This window comes from Triturus cristatus, chromosome 3_2, assembly GCF_964204655.1.
Source record: "Triturus cristatus chromosome 3_2, aTriCri1.1, whole genome shotgun sequence".
NCBI classification, from domain to species: Eukaryota; Metazoa; Chordata; class Amphibia; order Caudata; family Salamandridae; genus Triturus; species Triturus cristatus.
This window is the reverse complement of record NC_140584.1, coordinates 836,748,099-836,763,615: the sequence shown is the minus strand read 5'-3', so window position 1 is coordinate 836,763,615 and position 15,517 is coordinate 836,748,099. Positions and strand designations below refer to the sequence as shown.

Here is a 15,517-nt window from a genome sequence, read left to right as displayed (position 1 = left end):
TGTTTCTCTTCCACTTCCCCTTTCCCCCCGCTTTAGTCGTTACCTTGAGTAACGTTCGGGTGGCGACTGAGGTGGCGGGGCGTTGGGACCATCATCGGCTCCTGTGGATTTCTTGGTACCTTGACAACATGTCACTTTATGGATTACTGGGTCTTATCCGATTATCCCTCTCCCCCTCTTTGGTTTATCAGCACACGACATACCATCGCCCCTGTGGTTAAGCTAGTTAGTCCTTATTATAACTATAAATTGAAGGTCTCTTTCACATACTGCTTCCCATAACATGATAACCGTACCTTGAAGGTCATCACAGAGAAATAAAAACACTTGCCACATAGGCACAAAACAAAAACTGCACTGCCCAACCACACACCCTACACGTTGGAGCTTGCTATTTGTGTGGGTTAGTGCTTTAGAGTCCCCCTTAAATATAATAGGCGCTAAACAAATGCTGCAACACAATAGTTATCATTGCTGGCCCGGGCTCCTTTGCCTGCAGTATCTGTACGACTTCCAGTATCCAGTTCTTTGTAGCTCGGCTTGTGATGTTTAAGTCGATTATATAGAGTCATTTGTGATACGCTGTATACTGGGGTTATAACTACACAGTCATTTATTAGATTTTATTTGTTTTTGTGGTTGTATTGATTGAGAACCTTTTTTTAAAAACTTTATTTACCATTTTCATGTTGATACACAACAAGCATTAATAGGTTACTCACAGCAGCCATACAAATCAAGCATTGGCATAGCCAATAGGTCTCACCTTTGGGACCTTATAAGTGTTTAGTTATCCAGCACAATATCCTTGGTGCAACAACATCAACTGTTGCATGGCTAAAAACTTATAAGGTCCCAAAGGTGAGACCTATTGGCTATGCCAATGCTTGTTTTTATTCCTGGTGGTTTTCATCAATACCACTGTTATGAAATAGCACGTTTCGCCCTCAATGGTGCACAGGCCTGGCACTTTCTCAAGGCTGTAAGTATAAATAATGAATATTAAAATCAATGGCCATATTCTGTTTAAGACATCGCTTAAATATTGGTTCCTTACTATATTGTGATATCCTACTATGTTTCATACTCAGTGTGGCACAGCAAACATGATCAAGTGAAAGGGAATGCTCTTAGCCAACAAATAGTATTTATCTGATGTCATTACCTTGAATTTAGTTACATATAATGCATGCAGTTGTGATACAAAGGACATTAATCAGATTCAAATGCTTGTACACTATATTTAAGTCCAACAATAGTAAGGTGAGAGAGTAATAGTAATGATATAACTAAGCTCTATGATTTCTTCCTAAAACGTCTCTATCACTTTGGTTAGAATCTCACCTTTCTTTTGTTGTTACCTCACCTCTGTTAGCGTCCTCGATTTTTTGTGCTTTTCCAACTCTTCTTCTGCTAAGTGAATTAGTTATGTGATCATATTATTTAAAGTCTCCTTCAAATCATTTTCTACATCTTTCAATTTTCTTGGTATCTGTGATCTTTATCAGCTGCAAGGATCCATGTTTTTCTCAATATCCTGTCAACCATGGGTGCTTCTAAAGAAGGTGGCATCACGTTAAGGACCATCCAGGTTCGGTAAATCCATTCTGTTAGTCTTCCACCTTGCTATCTTTCTACTTAAATACAGGGTAAAGAGCTTTTTTTAAAATATACAATTAACATTATTAATGTCCTTTGTATCACAAGTCGGTGCATAATTTGCAAATTACTTCCAAAGTCAATGATATAAGATGAATACAGTTTGTTGACTAAGAAGCATCCAATTTCACGTGAACACATTTACACCCATGAACACAGGATTCTACCACCTTTGCTGTGCTTCACCAAAACACATTGTGATATCACAATATTGTAAATAACCAATATTTAAGTGGTGTCCTAAACACAATATGTCCATTCATTTTAATATTCTTTGTATATACTTATATCAATGAGAGAGCCCCAGTTCTGTGCACCACTAAGGTGCAAAATGGGAAACAACCATTACAACGCAGTCATTAAAATGCACCACCTTTACAACGCAGTCATTACAATGCAACATCCTTTACATTGCATGACATTACAACTCAGCCATTACAACGCATGTCACTACAACGCATGCCAGTACAACACATTCCACTACAACGCATGCCATTACAACGCATTATAAGCTAAGTAATGGGAAATAGTAATTTTTACCCCTGCGCTATCCAACACTTACCCTACTGTTGCACTCACTGGAGTGGGAATAGTAATTTTTACCCCTACACTATGCAACACTTACCCTACTATTGCACTCACTGGAGTGGGAATAGTAATTTTTACTCCTACACTATCCAACACTTACACTACTGTTGCACTCACTGTAGTGGGAATAGTCATTTTTACCCCTACACTATCCAACACTTACACTACTCTTGCCCTAAAAGTATTATGCGTTGTAATGGTATGCGTTGTAATGGAATGTGTTGTAAGTGTAGTTTCTAAAAATGCGTTGTGATGGCATGGTTTGTAAAATCTTGCGTTGTAATGGATGTTGCGCTGTATAAACCACGTTGTAAAGGCATGCGTTGTAAAAGTTTGCATTGTAACACGTCCTATTCTGCAAAACACGTGTTGGGTGTTTCACTATGTATGGAAGGTAACCATGAGGAACAAAAACAAAGTCTCCCTCGTTATATCAATAACAGTGTTTATTGATTTAAAAACTTTGATCATCTGTCTCAATATAGCCTACGTGCTCCTGTGCAATTCCCTCACTGTGGTCGGAAGATAAAGAAGGTGCAGTAGCAGAGGAAGATTTTGCCAGCGTGGAAGATGGGCCACTTGCAATTAGGGATTCCTCCGACTTGCACATGTGGGACATCCGTCCTGTGAAGGAGGCTGCTTAAATGCCAGACCTAAGACGAAGCAGCTGCCTGCTGCAGAGACATCAAAGACTAGTTGGAAGTGGCCATTTTGTTGTGGACCTGAAGCTGGATTGTGAGAAGTCTAATGCAACTGGGAACCAAGAACTGGGGTCTTACGTACAGGTCTTGGAAAGCCTGAAGGTTTCTGTAAATGCAGCGGTGCAACATGAACACTGTCTGCCAAGCGAGAACAGGCTGGAAGTTGTTAGAAGGGTCTCTGAATGTGCATATTTTCTAAGCACATTAGACATCTGAGGAAGCTGTTGGGGGCCTACTGCTTGATTTCTGTTGAACCAACTATTTCTCTGCTGCCCTGTGGTGATTTTGAGAATGAAACACTTTGATTTTGGTGTGTGTAACAGTCATTATCACTAATGAATTCCAATTAATTTTTGCACTAAACTTTGACTCCTGCATCCTATTTTCTGCATTTTGTAGCATTCCACAGATTAAATCTTTTTTGCTTTAACTAACTTGTTTTAGCCATTTTAAGTTCTAACTGTTATTGCACATACACCACATGTATATTCTTTTAAGCCTTGATGCTATTGGAAATTTACCATCGGTCAGCCAGGGATTCTTCACAAAATCTTATTTATTTGTGTCGATGAAACAGTTTAAGCCTGTGTGAGCTAAGTGACAATTCACAGCAAGACTGGCATCTCCATCACAGATTAATATTTTGATTTTCTACATACCTTATGATTCCAAGGGACTTAAAATATTTATCATGAGATTACTATTGTGGGGTAACTGGTGTTTTTAAAATGTTTCCCTGAGTACTTCTCTGGTATCTATAATGACTTTAAATCTCAGGGTTTTCTCTGGTATTGGCAGTGAATTTAGTTTGGCAAGGTGATGAGCCCAGCAGCCATGCCCATTGGTTTAATTTAATTTTCTTTATTTTTTAATATAATATCTTATAAAAGTATTAACGATTAGACTACATGGATCCCAGGCTGCTTTACAGAAAAAAAAAAGTAATCAGAACAACAATACAAAACCTTGAACTAGACAAAATAATAATGTGAGAACAAATATAAGCAAAAACTGAGCACCAAAAAAACCCAGCGATGATGAAAGTTTTCGAACCCTTGAGAAATGGTGACTTGAGTTTTGTCCAAGCATGGGTATAAGGAAGCAAACCCCAAACCTGTATTAGTTTACTGTATTATTTTTCAAAGGTAAAAGTATTCCAACTAAAAAAGGTCTGATTTCTAGTTAATCTGACTAGCTGACAAAGAAGGCTCCGGTGGCATTTTAAGAGCCTGATATTAGCAAAGCACACAACCTTTAAATAGTCTAGACTCAAGGAGGCGCCTCGAAAAGGCCTCAAGAACGGGGCTGATATGGCCGTGCCTTCTGGCCCGAGGCGCAGGCCAAGCTTCTGCCTGGAGGATCGCAGAGAAGGCACAAAGTGACACCTTTGACAGGCTAAGGATGAGCAGTGCATTTCCTGAGACATCTCATCCCAGCTACTGATGCTCATAAAAAGTGCCAAGATCTGGACCAACTGACGACTGTAATAGTTCTTTGCAGCTATTATGAACGTCAGTAGCTGGGATAAGACGGCAGGGTTTTTATGGACAGAAATAGTTGAAACTTTGTCGACTTGACTGTGTCCTAATACATTTCAAAGTCAGACCTGAGACTAAAATGAGGTCTTGTCAAGGGCAATAATTCAGGTCAGTAAATGACTCCCTTCTTAGCGTTTTTAAAGTAAAAAGGGCCATCTTCTGGAGTCTGTGGTTTCTGTCCCAAAAGAAACAAGGGCTACAAAGAGGATCCACAAGGGGAAAAAGCTCAAAAACACACAAAAAACTACTGGGTGCCAAGCCCAAGTGCCCTATGCACGGCAGCTCTTGTAATGTTGCATCATCAGAGCAGACACATGGTCTTTCTCATAGCCAGACAGTGCCGGTAGGTGGATCGCAAAATGCATCTGGACAGCAGTGTGAGAGGTTTCAAAGTGGATGTGCGCCTGAGGGCAAGTGTCCAGAGTCCAGCTTGGTACTAAGAGCTGAGACAATCGTTCTCCAAGACTGGGGCAGGAAATATCTATTCATTTGTTTTATTTATTTTTTCAGTTTCACATAGCACGAACGCAGGCCAGTCATTAGAGTGCTTTCACCAACAGACATCAATTGTCAAACAAAACAGCTAAACAACTATACACAAGCCATCTGACCACTGGGTTGTGGAGCACAGTGAAGAGAATTAGAGAAAGCATTCACAATCTTAAGCAAAGTGTCTGTGGAACGGAAGGAATTTTAGTTCTTTGCTGAAAGTGGTGAGACAGAGGTTCGTGTGAAGAGCAGGTGGAAGAGAGGGCCAAGTTCTTGATGTACTTCTGAGATGGACAGTTTCATACAACGTTCTTGCTTGAATGTGTGAGGTTCTGCGAGAAGGGATTCTGCGTTCCTTCTTCATCATTGTGCGCCAGAAAGTTTCGACTTATCAGCCAGATAGGAGGGAGATAAGTCATGAAGGGCTTAGTGAGTGATGCAAGCAGTCTTAAATAGAGCACTAGTGTCAATGGGGAGCCACTGAAGAGTTTGTGACGTGGTCACATTTCTTGTATCTAGTAACGAAGCAAGCTGCCGCATGGAGCACTACTCTAAAGAGGGCCAGATAAAATTTAAGGAGCCCCGAGAAGAATACGTTCCCATAGTCACACCTAGAGAGGGCTAGTGTCCGGACTACTGACTTTAAGTCATGGTCTAGAATGAAATGCCTGGTGCCAGGGATCTGACCTTCTTCAAAACAGGTCGGTTTGTAATCCAGGGCAGGAAATACGTCCATCCTTCTAATCTCACTCAAGAGTACTCCAGTGAGATTAGAAGGAATCCAGTCTTTCTTGAGTGACATTAGAAGGAATTAATTTTTGACTAAACCAAATGTCATTGTTTTGTACAGATACAGCATTAAAACTTGAACATGCACACAGTGCAATCACAGTAAAGACGGTCATCTGGTCACTCTATTAGAAAAATCATTAAAACATCATTTTTCGTAACCCAAATTAGTTCCACCATTTCCAACATATCTTGTGGTATGTCTGAGGATTTCTTCTAGATTTATAGATGGTGTCTTCTTTTTTCACACAAGTGTCTGTAGCTTTACTCCATAGAGTGGTATTCAGGAGATTTCCAATAGCCGGCAAGGTCTCTTTTGGAGATCAGAGTTGCCATTCCCACAAATCTAAGATCTCCTTAGCTACCGCCCAGGTTTTCTAAAATTCCTACAACAGCAATTTATGGGAGAGGGGTCAACAGGCTCTCAATAATTTTAAAAAGGGTAGTAAGTATTTTGGACCAATACTGAACTATGACCGGGCATTTCCAAACCATGTGGAAGACATTGCTATCTATGTCCTCACATCGAAAGCATGTGGGTGAGGAAAGTCTTCTAGCCTTCCATTGGTTTCTGGGGGTAAACCAAGTTGCACGGAGTTATGTTAATTGTATAAGTGGCAGCCTTGTGGGAATGACCAGATTCTATGGGGCAATTTTTGCATCTCTCCAATGATGTTTACCTAGGAGGCCCACCCAAGATAAGGTCTCATTTTGCAAAGTCCATAAAGAAGTTTCCAGTGTGAGTATTTGTCCCACTTTAGCCGGATCTCCAGCTTAAGAAAACTGCCTTAGTGACTTTGGGAGGTGATCGCGGAAGAGGGTCTCCATACATTAACGCTAGGATGTTCTCATTCCCAATTAGAGCGATTTCTGTGCGTAATTCAGGGTCTACATGTCCACCATACAGCCAGTCATACAACACCAGCATTTTGAGGCCCAATAATAGAGCTGGGGCTATTTCATGTCCATGCTTCCATCATACATAGTCTGGGTGCATGTGTCGAATGCAATACATAGGGGCCAATTTGCCCACATGAAGGAGCACATTTTGGCTTTCAGGCTTACACACCAGTTCTTAAACATTACCAGAAGAAAATTCCGTAGTATATATGTAAACGTCGGAAGGGCCAACATTTTAAAAAGGACTACCTTCCTTGGAATGTTACGTTTAAGTATGACACATTTGCAGAAGTCCACCCGTGTTTGGATGAGCAGCAGGGAAAGGTTTAGGCTGCACGTTAGCCCAGGTTCTAAAGCCATGTGTTTGTCAATATATTTGAAACTGAGGATATGAATGTGGAGTCTGGATTACCATGCCACATCCACCATTCCTTCTCTTATGGGAATGAGAAGCAATTTCGCCTAATTAACCTGCAAGCCGGGGGCCTCTCTATACAGCTCTAGCATCTGAAACAGCTAGGGTCTCCTTTCAATGGACATCCTACAAAGGGGATTGTGTCGTAAGCATACAAAGCGGCCTTTCCGATTACTCCCTTTGAAATCCTCACAACTGTACCTTACATCTGACCCCTGTTGCAAGGGCTCTCATGCCAGAGCAAAGGAGTGGGGATAAGGGTCAACCTTGCCTTATTCACGGTCTACAGGAAATGGGGATGATAGCAAGAGATTCACCTTTACTTGGGACTATGGCTGGGCATAGAGTATCATACCAAGAGACAGGAAGCAGTGCCCAAATCCCATCTGCGTCAGCACCCTGAAGAGGAGGGGCAAATCAAGGGAAGCAAATGCCTTTTCGAATTCTGAAAACATGAAGGCTTCATTATCCCACAATGTCTGAGCTTCGCCCAACGCAACATGAACTCTATAGATGGAGTGGTGGGTGTTGCGGTAAGGAAGGACGCCTCATTGATCCAGGACAATCAAGGAGGTAACCAGGTAATCACCAGTTATATTTGTTTAGCTAGTGTTTTGGTGTAGATATTGATCCTTGCAGTAATTAGGGAGATAGGGCGATATGAGTGGAATAGGTCTCCCAGATGGCCAGGCTTATGGCTGACTACTATTGTTGCTAGCTCACGATCAGATGGAAAATGATCTGTATCGGAAGCCTCATGACAGAGGCACAGTGGGTTAGGAGAGAGGAGCAATTTCAGCTTCCGATAATATTTGAGTGAGATCCCCTCCAGTCCAGGGGTTTTGCGTGGCTGCATTTCATTAATGGCCTTCTCAGTCTCATCTGCTGTGATAGGTTGCTCAAGTTCGTCTCTGTTCTGATAGGACAGAGTCCTCAAGGGAAGATCTTCCACAAGAGGTTTGACTTTCTCCTGTTCAGAATGTTCTTGTCAAGTGTAGAGGGCTCATTAATAGGAGGTGATGGCAGAAGCGACCACCACCACCATGTCTGCTTTCCTCCCATCAGGGTCTATTATGGTAGGAATACACTGGAAGCAACATCCCTGGTTATCAACCAATAGAGGAATTTCCCAGTTTGTGGACCCACCTGCTTTACCACTGTCTGGCTTTGTCTAAGCAGGCTCTGCCAGGATTCAGTTGCCGTTGAGTCCTTTTGTCTCGGGTAATGAGGTTATGTCTCTAGTTTAAGACCTTAAGCCTCAAGGTTGCAAATAATTAGATTTTACTCCCGTTCCTTCCTTTTCAAATACCTCAATCATCGGATTTCTTTGCCTCACTAAGTCCCAGGGGAATTCACTGATGCCTCATTAAGTTCGAAGTAAGCCTTCAGTTCCTGGGTTAGATATTGCGAGCACCGCGTATCAGTCAAATACCACACATTTAGCCACCACATCGGACGCTCCTCTTTGTTAGAGGACTAAAATCTTAAGACTACTGAGAAGTAATCAGCTATTCCCTGCGGAAGGATACTTGCTGTTATCGTGCACAGTACATCTGACACAAGCAAAAAGAGGCAATCAATTCCAGACATTGGGTGATGGGCCATTGAAATGTGGGTCTATGCTCCAGCTTGAGGGTGCCAGACCTGCCACACATTGCATAGCCCTAACGAGGCTGCTCAATCTGCTATTACTATTGTGCCTTTGGGTAAGCATGTTACTTCAACAGTTGGGTTCACAACTGTATAGAAATCTCCAATTATAACAGCAGTGCCTTGCAGTAGCTTTATCAGCAGAGTCCCAAGGTCATCTAAAGTGGACATCTACTCTGTGTAACACAAGTGATCTGGGTTACTGCTAAGGGAAGGGAGATGTGTAGCAGCATCGCTGTGACCCTAGACCCTTTAGTATACTGAATACTCTGTTGTAAGCTGACTCTACCCAACCAAGGACAAAGCAAACCATAGAGGTAGGTTTCTTGGGGGAGCGGTGTTGTAGGGGCATGGCGTTTGGCAAATTAAAGGACCATGCCCTTTTTGTTAATGACATTATTAAGAGCATTGACGTTCCATGATCCGTGTGTGGTCAGGGAAAACCATGATCCTTTTGGATTGAAAAGATAGGTTCTCCTTCACTCTAGCACCCTTGAGTATTGCATCTCTGTCTTTGAAGTTTAATCCTTTGGTCGTGAGGGGATGGGTGTGGTGCCTGGAGGAGGTTGATGTGTCAGGTCCGTATGGACTCTCAAGAATGAAGCAGGATGGGGGGGCGTGGCTAGCAGCCGACAAGAATGGCCGCTGCCTAAGAGTGCTCCCGTATCCCCGTTAAGTATCCTGCGTTATCCTGAGCCATCCCACCGAGAAAACCGACTACAAATGTGCCGGAAGACGTACCTGAGCTGTGATGAAGTTTTGAAGGACATCGAAGTTTCGGAAGTTGGTCCCCGATTCCGGAGATGAAGTCGGCGGCTCCGTAATGGCGGCTTCCCTGGGTTTGATGTTGCCGATCGGGGCTCCATGACAGCGGAGGAGCCATTATCCCGCAGCGACCAGCGGCTTGCAGCGCACCAACCCCGGGAGACGAGGGGCCGACCTGGCACTGTGGGGAAGATCTGACGCGAACAAGCAGGGATCCGGAGCCGGTGAGAAGAGCGTCCCGCGGACGCGGCCCGAGCGGAGTCCCAGACTTGGGACCCGGCTGCACTCGCGATCGGGCACTGAACAGAGGCGGCGGAGATTGGGCGGTCTCGGAGGTATACGAGCTGGCCCGAAGACACGAGGATCAGTGCCAGGTGCGGTGGAGCGGCCTGGCGTTCGGCGGATGCGCCCTTGAGGTGAGGCGGTGATTATTTAGCGGAGGAACTCAGTGCGCGAGTCCCCGGTCTAGCGGACCAAATAGGCCTCAAGCTGAATTACGGGCACGCAGGTGTCCCTACAGGCTACAGAAGACGTCTCCTGGCCTGATTCGGCCAGGAGACGCCAGCGCTGACACAGCCTGTATGCACAGTGGACACAAGGCCTATTTTGCAGGGAAGTTGGAGCAAATTGGACATTTGTGCATCTAACTATGCAGAGGCTTGCTATGGGTGCACAAGTGCATCAGATGGGCCTGAACTAGCACGCAAGTACCTAGGATTGGGAGGAAGCCGATACTTGGGCAAAAGTGGGGCAAACAGAGGCTGCGAAGATCCTGGGTGTGGTCGGAGTTGGTGTGAGACCGAGGATCCTGGGGGCACAGGTGTGAGAGTGCTGACCCCTTCGCCGGTATTCATAAACTGGGGGGATTCGCTTTGCCCCCTGACTCCATCTGAGGAGCTCGCAGTCTCCCATTGGGGGAGACCTTCACCCACACACTCCTGGGTGGGAAACATAGCTGAAGCACTGGTGGTAGTAACTGAGGCACGCTGCCTGGCCCTTCAAAGAAGCGATAAATTCTGTCGTGCATCGAGCGGACTCCAGGCCTTTGGCTGAAGAGGAGAGGGTGCGCTCAGAGATAACCCTCAGAAGAGACAAGGGTCTATCCAGGAATTATCGGAGAGGCAGTCCTGAGGGAAACCCGACAGGCTGGCAGCGAAAGTGTTCTACTCGCTGGGTAGGCGGCGGGAAATACCTGGGACCGCCCTGGATCGGCTGTCGGAGTGTTCTACCCTGCAATACTTGGACTCATATATGCAACGGAGTGTAGACAACCCTGTGAGAAACTCTGAATATCGTAATACCTACCGCAGGGCGGCCGGTAACTCCCAGTGTTGCCACGGATTTTCACCAGGTACGAGTGCCGTCGGCCTGCATACATGGTGACTGGAGGAAGACGCCCTAAGGCTAACGCTCAGAAGCAATTGGCCAAATTCGCCTGGTCCAAGATGGGAGACAAAAGTGGATCGCCACAGATGGAGAAGGACGAGGTAACTACTGCCCCCGCACAGTGAACAGAGCCCACCCTACATGATGTTATGCTTGCGATTATCGGTGTGCGCACCTCGCTAAACTCAGTTACGGTGGAGGTCTCCCTCATCAGGGCGGACTTTCGGAAGATGGATGAGAAAGTCAAGGAGCTCAAGACAGTCACCAGTGCTTTACAAACGGATACGACAGAGCTACAAACACAGATGGTGGACTTGAAAAAGAAACAGGAGCGGATGGCCCAACAGCTCGATGACTATGAAGGCTGTGCACGCCGTAACAATATCTGCAACTTAGGAGTTCCGGAACGGTCCGAGGGGCCAGCAGCGGATCTGTATGTGGAGGAACTCATCACCAAGCACCTCAGGCCCAAGACTTTGTCCAGCTACTTCTCGATTGAAAGGGCCCATAGAGTGCCCGGGGGCAGACCTAAACCTGGGGCACCCCCGAGGCCTCTCATCGCCCGAGTATTCAACTACCGGGATAGAGACATTATCCTGCAAACTGCGAAATCCAATCCCCCGCAAAAAATAGAGAATAACGAGGTGGCCTTCTTTCCAGATTTCACGGCCAAGGTCCAGGCCCAACGTCGTAGCTTCCAGGCAGTGAAACGGGAATTGCGGGACCGCAAGCTCAAATATGCGATGTTGTTTCCAGCAAAATTATGAGTGGAATCGGACGGTAAAACTTGTTTTTTTGAGTCACCTGAGGAAGTGTGGAACTGGATGAAGGGTTGGAGTCGCGTGGAAGCCAAAGAAGAGATCGCACTGGCAGGTCGGGCCAGCAGAGAGGTGGCCGAACGGAAGCTCCGGGTGACGACGCAGCGGAGGTAGTCGGTCAGACGCGGAAGGACAGAGCAACGACCCCCTGAGGACACCACGGAGGGCTGGTGCCCAGCTGAGTGACCAAGTATAGGGGGGGGAGAGCTGTGTTACGGGTAACAGGTCTACAAGCATTGCAGTTGGGACTTGGGCATTGGGCTATGGCATGTGGGACTATTGGATGAGACTTCAGCCAGGATTGAAACAAATGTAATAGGAGATAGCTAAACTTAAACAACTGTGATATGTAAATACGGGGATGGGAATTGCCTAACCCCGTGCTTTTTCAGCATTTCAGGGAGGGAGAGAGGTACTCTGCCATGTTGGGGTGTGGGTAGTTCTAAATCCACGGGCAGGGGGGCCGAGAGGGGGGGGGGTTTACTTGTTCATTGTTTTATTGGTATGCGATGTTGCTATGTGATCCTATTACACAAAGGGGCCATGTTGAAGAGTAGACACACACTGTTGAGGTAGCTGTTACAAGCTTCTTCTCCATTTGAATTGATCCGTAGACTCGGGAGATGGTTAGTGGAAAGCTATGGGGGGGATAGAGATCGAGTACTCTCTGTACTAACCTGGAACGTCAATGGTTTAGGTGAAAAGATTAAAAGGAGTATAGTGCAACAACATCTAAAGAGAAATTCCCCTGATGTGGTTCAGTTACAAGAAACACACCTTGTGGAACAAAAGACCAAGGCCCTCACCAGATGGGGGTACAAACTCCTGGTACCACGCATATTATACCACGGGTTCGCGGGGGACAGCAATCCTGGTAAAGAGAAGCCCACCCCTCATTGTTCACAAGACTTGGACTGACCCGGCGGGGAGGTTCGCAGGACCGGAGGCTCAGTGGGAGGGAAGGGACATTAACATAATCTCAGTTCACTTACCGCCCGCTCTGGGTAGGGTAGCCCTGTCGGACCTTGGATGTAAGCTGACAGGACTTCGAGAGGGTCCATTAATCATGGGGGGAGACTATAACATGACACTAGACAACACGACTGATCGACACCCACCGAGATCAAGAGCAACATCTAGCGGGCTGATGGCTGAATTTACGAAGGCGCTAGACCTTACTGATGTCGGCCGAGCGCTCCATTCCACTAATAATACATTCACATACTTTTCCAATGTGCACCAAAGTTTATCTCGTATTGATTATTTCCTCACACACTCGACCTCTATAGGAAATTTCGCCCAGATCCGAGTTCTTCCTAGCGGTATATTGGATCACTCCCCAGTCTGGGTAGACTACACACACTGGGAGAAACAGGCACGTACGACCATCGTCCTACAACTATGGCTTCTACAAATACCTGACATAAGGAAGGAACTTCGTACACAAACAGAGAACTACTTTACAGAAAACGTGTGCTCTGTCGAATCCGCACAAACAATTTGGGAAACCTATAAGGTAGTTTTGAAAGGACAAGCTCTATCTTTAAAGACAGGATATGTCACCAAGAAACGTGAGCTTCTGGCTCAGGTGGAGACGGACCTCCTTGAGCTGGAAAGGGAGCATGCACTCGATCCTTCGGCTGACACGAGTCATAGACTTTTAATGAAACAAGATGAGTATCGGATAAAATCCAGGGAACACATGATAGCTAGGTATCGCAGCACCCAACATAGAATCTATGAAATGGGAGATAGGACAGGCAGGACTCTAGCATGGTTGGAAAGGCGAGAGCAAGGTACGAGGTGGGTGCACAGGCTGACAAAGTCGGGGGGTAAAATTGTTACACATCCTCGGGAGATAGCAGAGGAATTTGCAGTCCACCTGGAACGGGTGTACTCTCCCTCTACCCAATACACGGCTGACGACTCACATCAGCTCCTCCGGGACAGTGATGTGCCGGTCCTCTCAGACGTCGAGAGAGAAACTCTAGACCGGGATCTGTCGGATGACGAGATCAATAAGGACATAGGACAGATTAAATACGGAAAGCGAAGGGGCCCAGCGGTATACCGGTCGAGTTTCTAAAAGCCACTGCCTCTGAAACAGTGCCGCACTTACGGGCCATGTATGAAGAAAGCCTAGAGGCGGGCCGGCTACCTGTGGACCAATGGCTAGCTACCATCGTAGTTATCCACAAGCCAGGAAAACCAGCGGATAGTTGTAGCTCCTATAGGCCAATCTCGTTGATTAACGCGGGGGCAAAAATCTTGGCAAAAGTTCTGGCAAATAGGCTTGTGACGGTCATCGCTTCCCTGATCCAACCGGATCAATCCGGATTTATGCCAAGGAGAAATACGGCGCTCAATATACGACGACTACATAATGTGATGGCCCGTAGGGTATATATCGAAGAGGATGCGGCAGTGTGGTCTCTCGATGCCTCAATGGCATTCGACTCATTAGAATGGCCGTATCCGTTTGCAGGCCTAGAAAAGGTGGGAGTAGGCCCTAAATTTATAGCCTGGGTGAAGCTCTTATACACTGACTTGGTGGGACAAGTAAGGGTCAACAGCTATACGTCCCGGACATTTAGACTACAAAGAGGTACCAGACAGGGGTGTCCACTGTCCCCGCTGATATTCTCTCTCCTGTTGGAACCCCTGGCGGCTTGGGTGCGCCGTGATGGTATGGTGAGGGGATTGAGATGGCCAGATGGAGTGGAGGATCGCATATCCCTGTATGCGGACGATATACTGCTATATCTAGCTTCCCCATACAAGTCTATACGAGTAGTGCTCGACATCTTCACTAACTTCGGGAAATACTCTGGATATGCGATTAACTGGCATAAGTCCACACTGTTCATGTTGCGGGGCCAGGTCCCCCGACTTCCGGTTCACTGTACCATAGCGGTGGCGGAGGAAGGGTTTCGATACTTAGGGGTCTTCGTCACTTCTGATCCGGTTCTTTTCTACAGTTCCAATTTGGCTCCCCCACTGGCGGGCTGACATGAAGCACTGGAGGTCCCTTCCTCTTTCACTGGTGAGTCGGGCTGCCCCCCTTAAAATGCTGGCCCTCCCCCGGTTCCTGTACATACTCCATAATTGCCCGCATAAAGTCCCAGACTCCTATTTTAAAGCAGTGGAGGGCGAACTCCGCATTTTGTTATGGGACAGGAAGGCTCCAAGGGTGGCAATGAAGAAATTGACTAAAGGCTGTTATGATGGAGGCATAGCACTGCCTGACCTGCAACTTTATAACTGGGCGGCGTAGTTGGTGACTGTCAATCACTGAATATATCATCCCCCTGATGACCCGGCATACATTTTAGATAGGTATCAGTTGGATCGCTCCGGGTACCTAGGGGCCTTATACGCCAAAGACAGGAAGAATTAGCAGAAACTTTTTGGGCCCACCCAACATACACTCGAAATATGGCGCATAGCAAATTCTCGTTTGGGGTGGGCGGGTGTCCTCTCTAGGGCAACGCCACTATGGTACACGCAGAAGTTGGGCATGCTGTGCTACCAGCCTGGGTTTGACAAATGGGACCTGATAGGTATCTCAGCAGTAAAAGACCTGGTTAAAAAGGGTTCGATACTCACATTTGAAGACCTGCAGAGCCAATATCCCCTGGCCCAGGGAGAACTATATAGATATTTGCAAATAAGACACGCAATTCACTCGGCGTTCCCGACCCTTACAGACATACCGAAATCGTCCCCACTGGAGGACCGTTTGCTGGATGGACCCCTACACTCTAAAGCGATATCTCTCACATATATAAAGTTGATTAATAATCTGCCCGATGCCTTCCA

At 46.1% G+C, this 15,517-nt stretch overlaps 1 protein-coding gene across 2 annotated transcripts in view; it reads right to left on the bottom strand.

Annotated features, from left to right (window-relative positions):
• DPH1 (diphthamide biosynthesis 1) overlaps positions 1–15,517 on the bottom strand; it is a 1,777,158-nt gene that overhangs the window by 493,204 nt on the left and 1,268,437 nt on the right. The gene's annotated exons all lie outside the window — the stretch shown is intronic.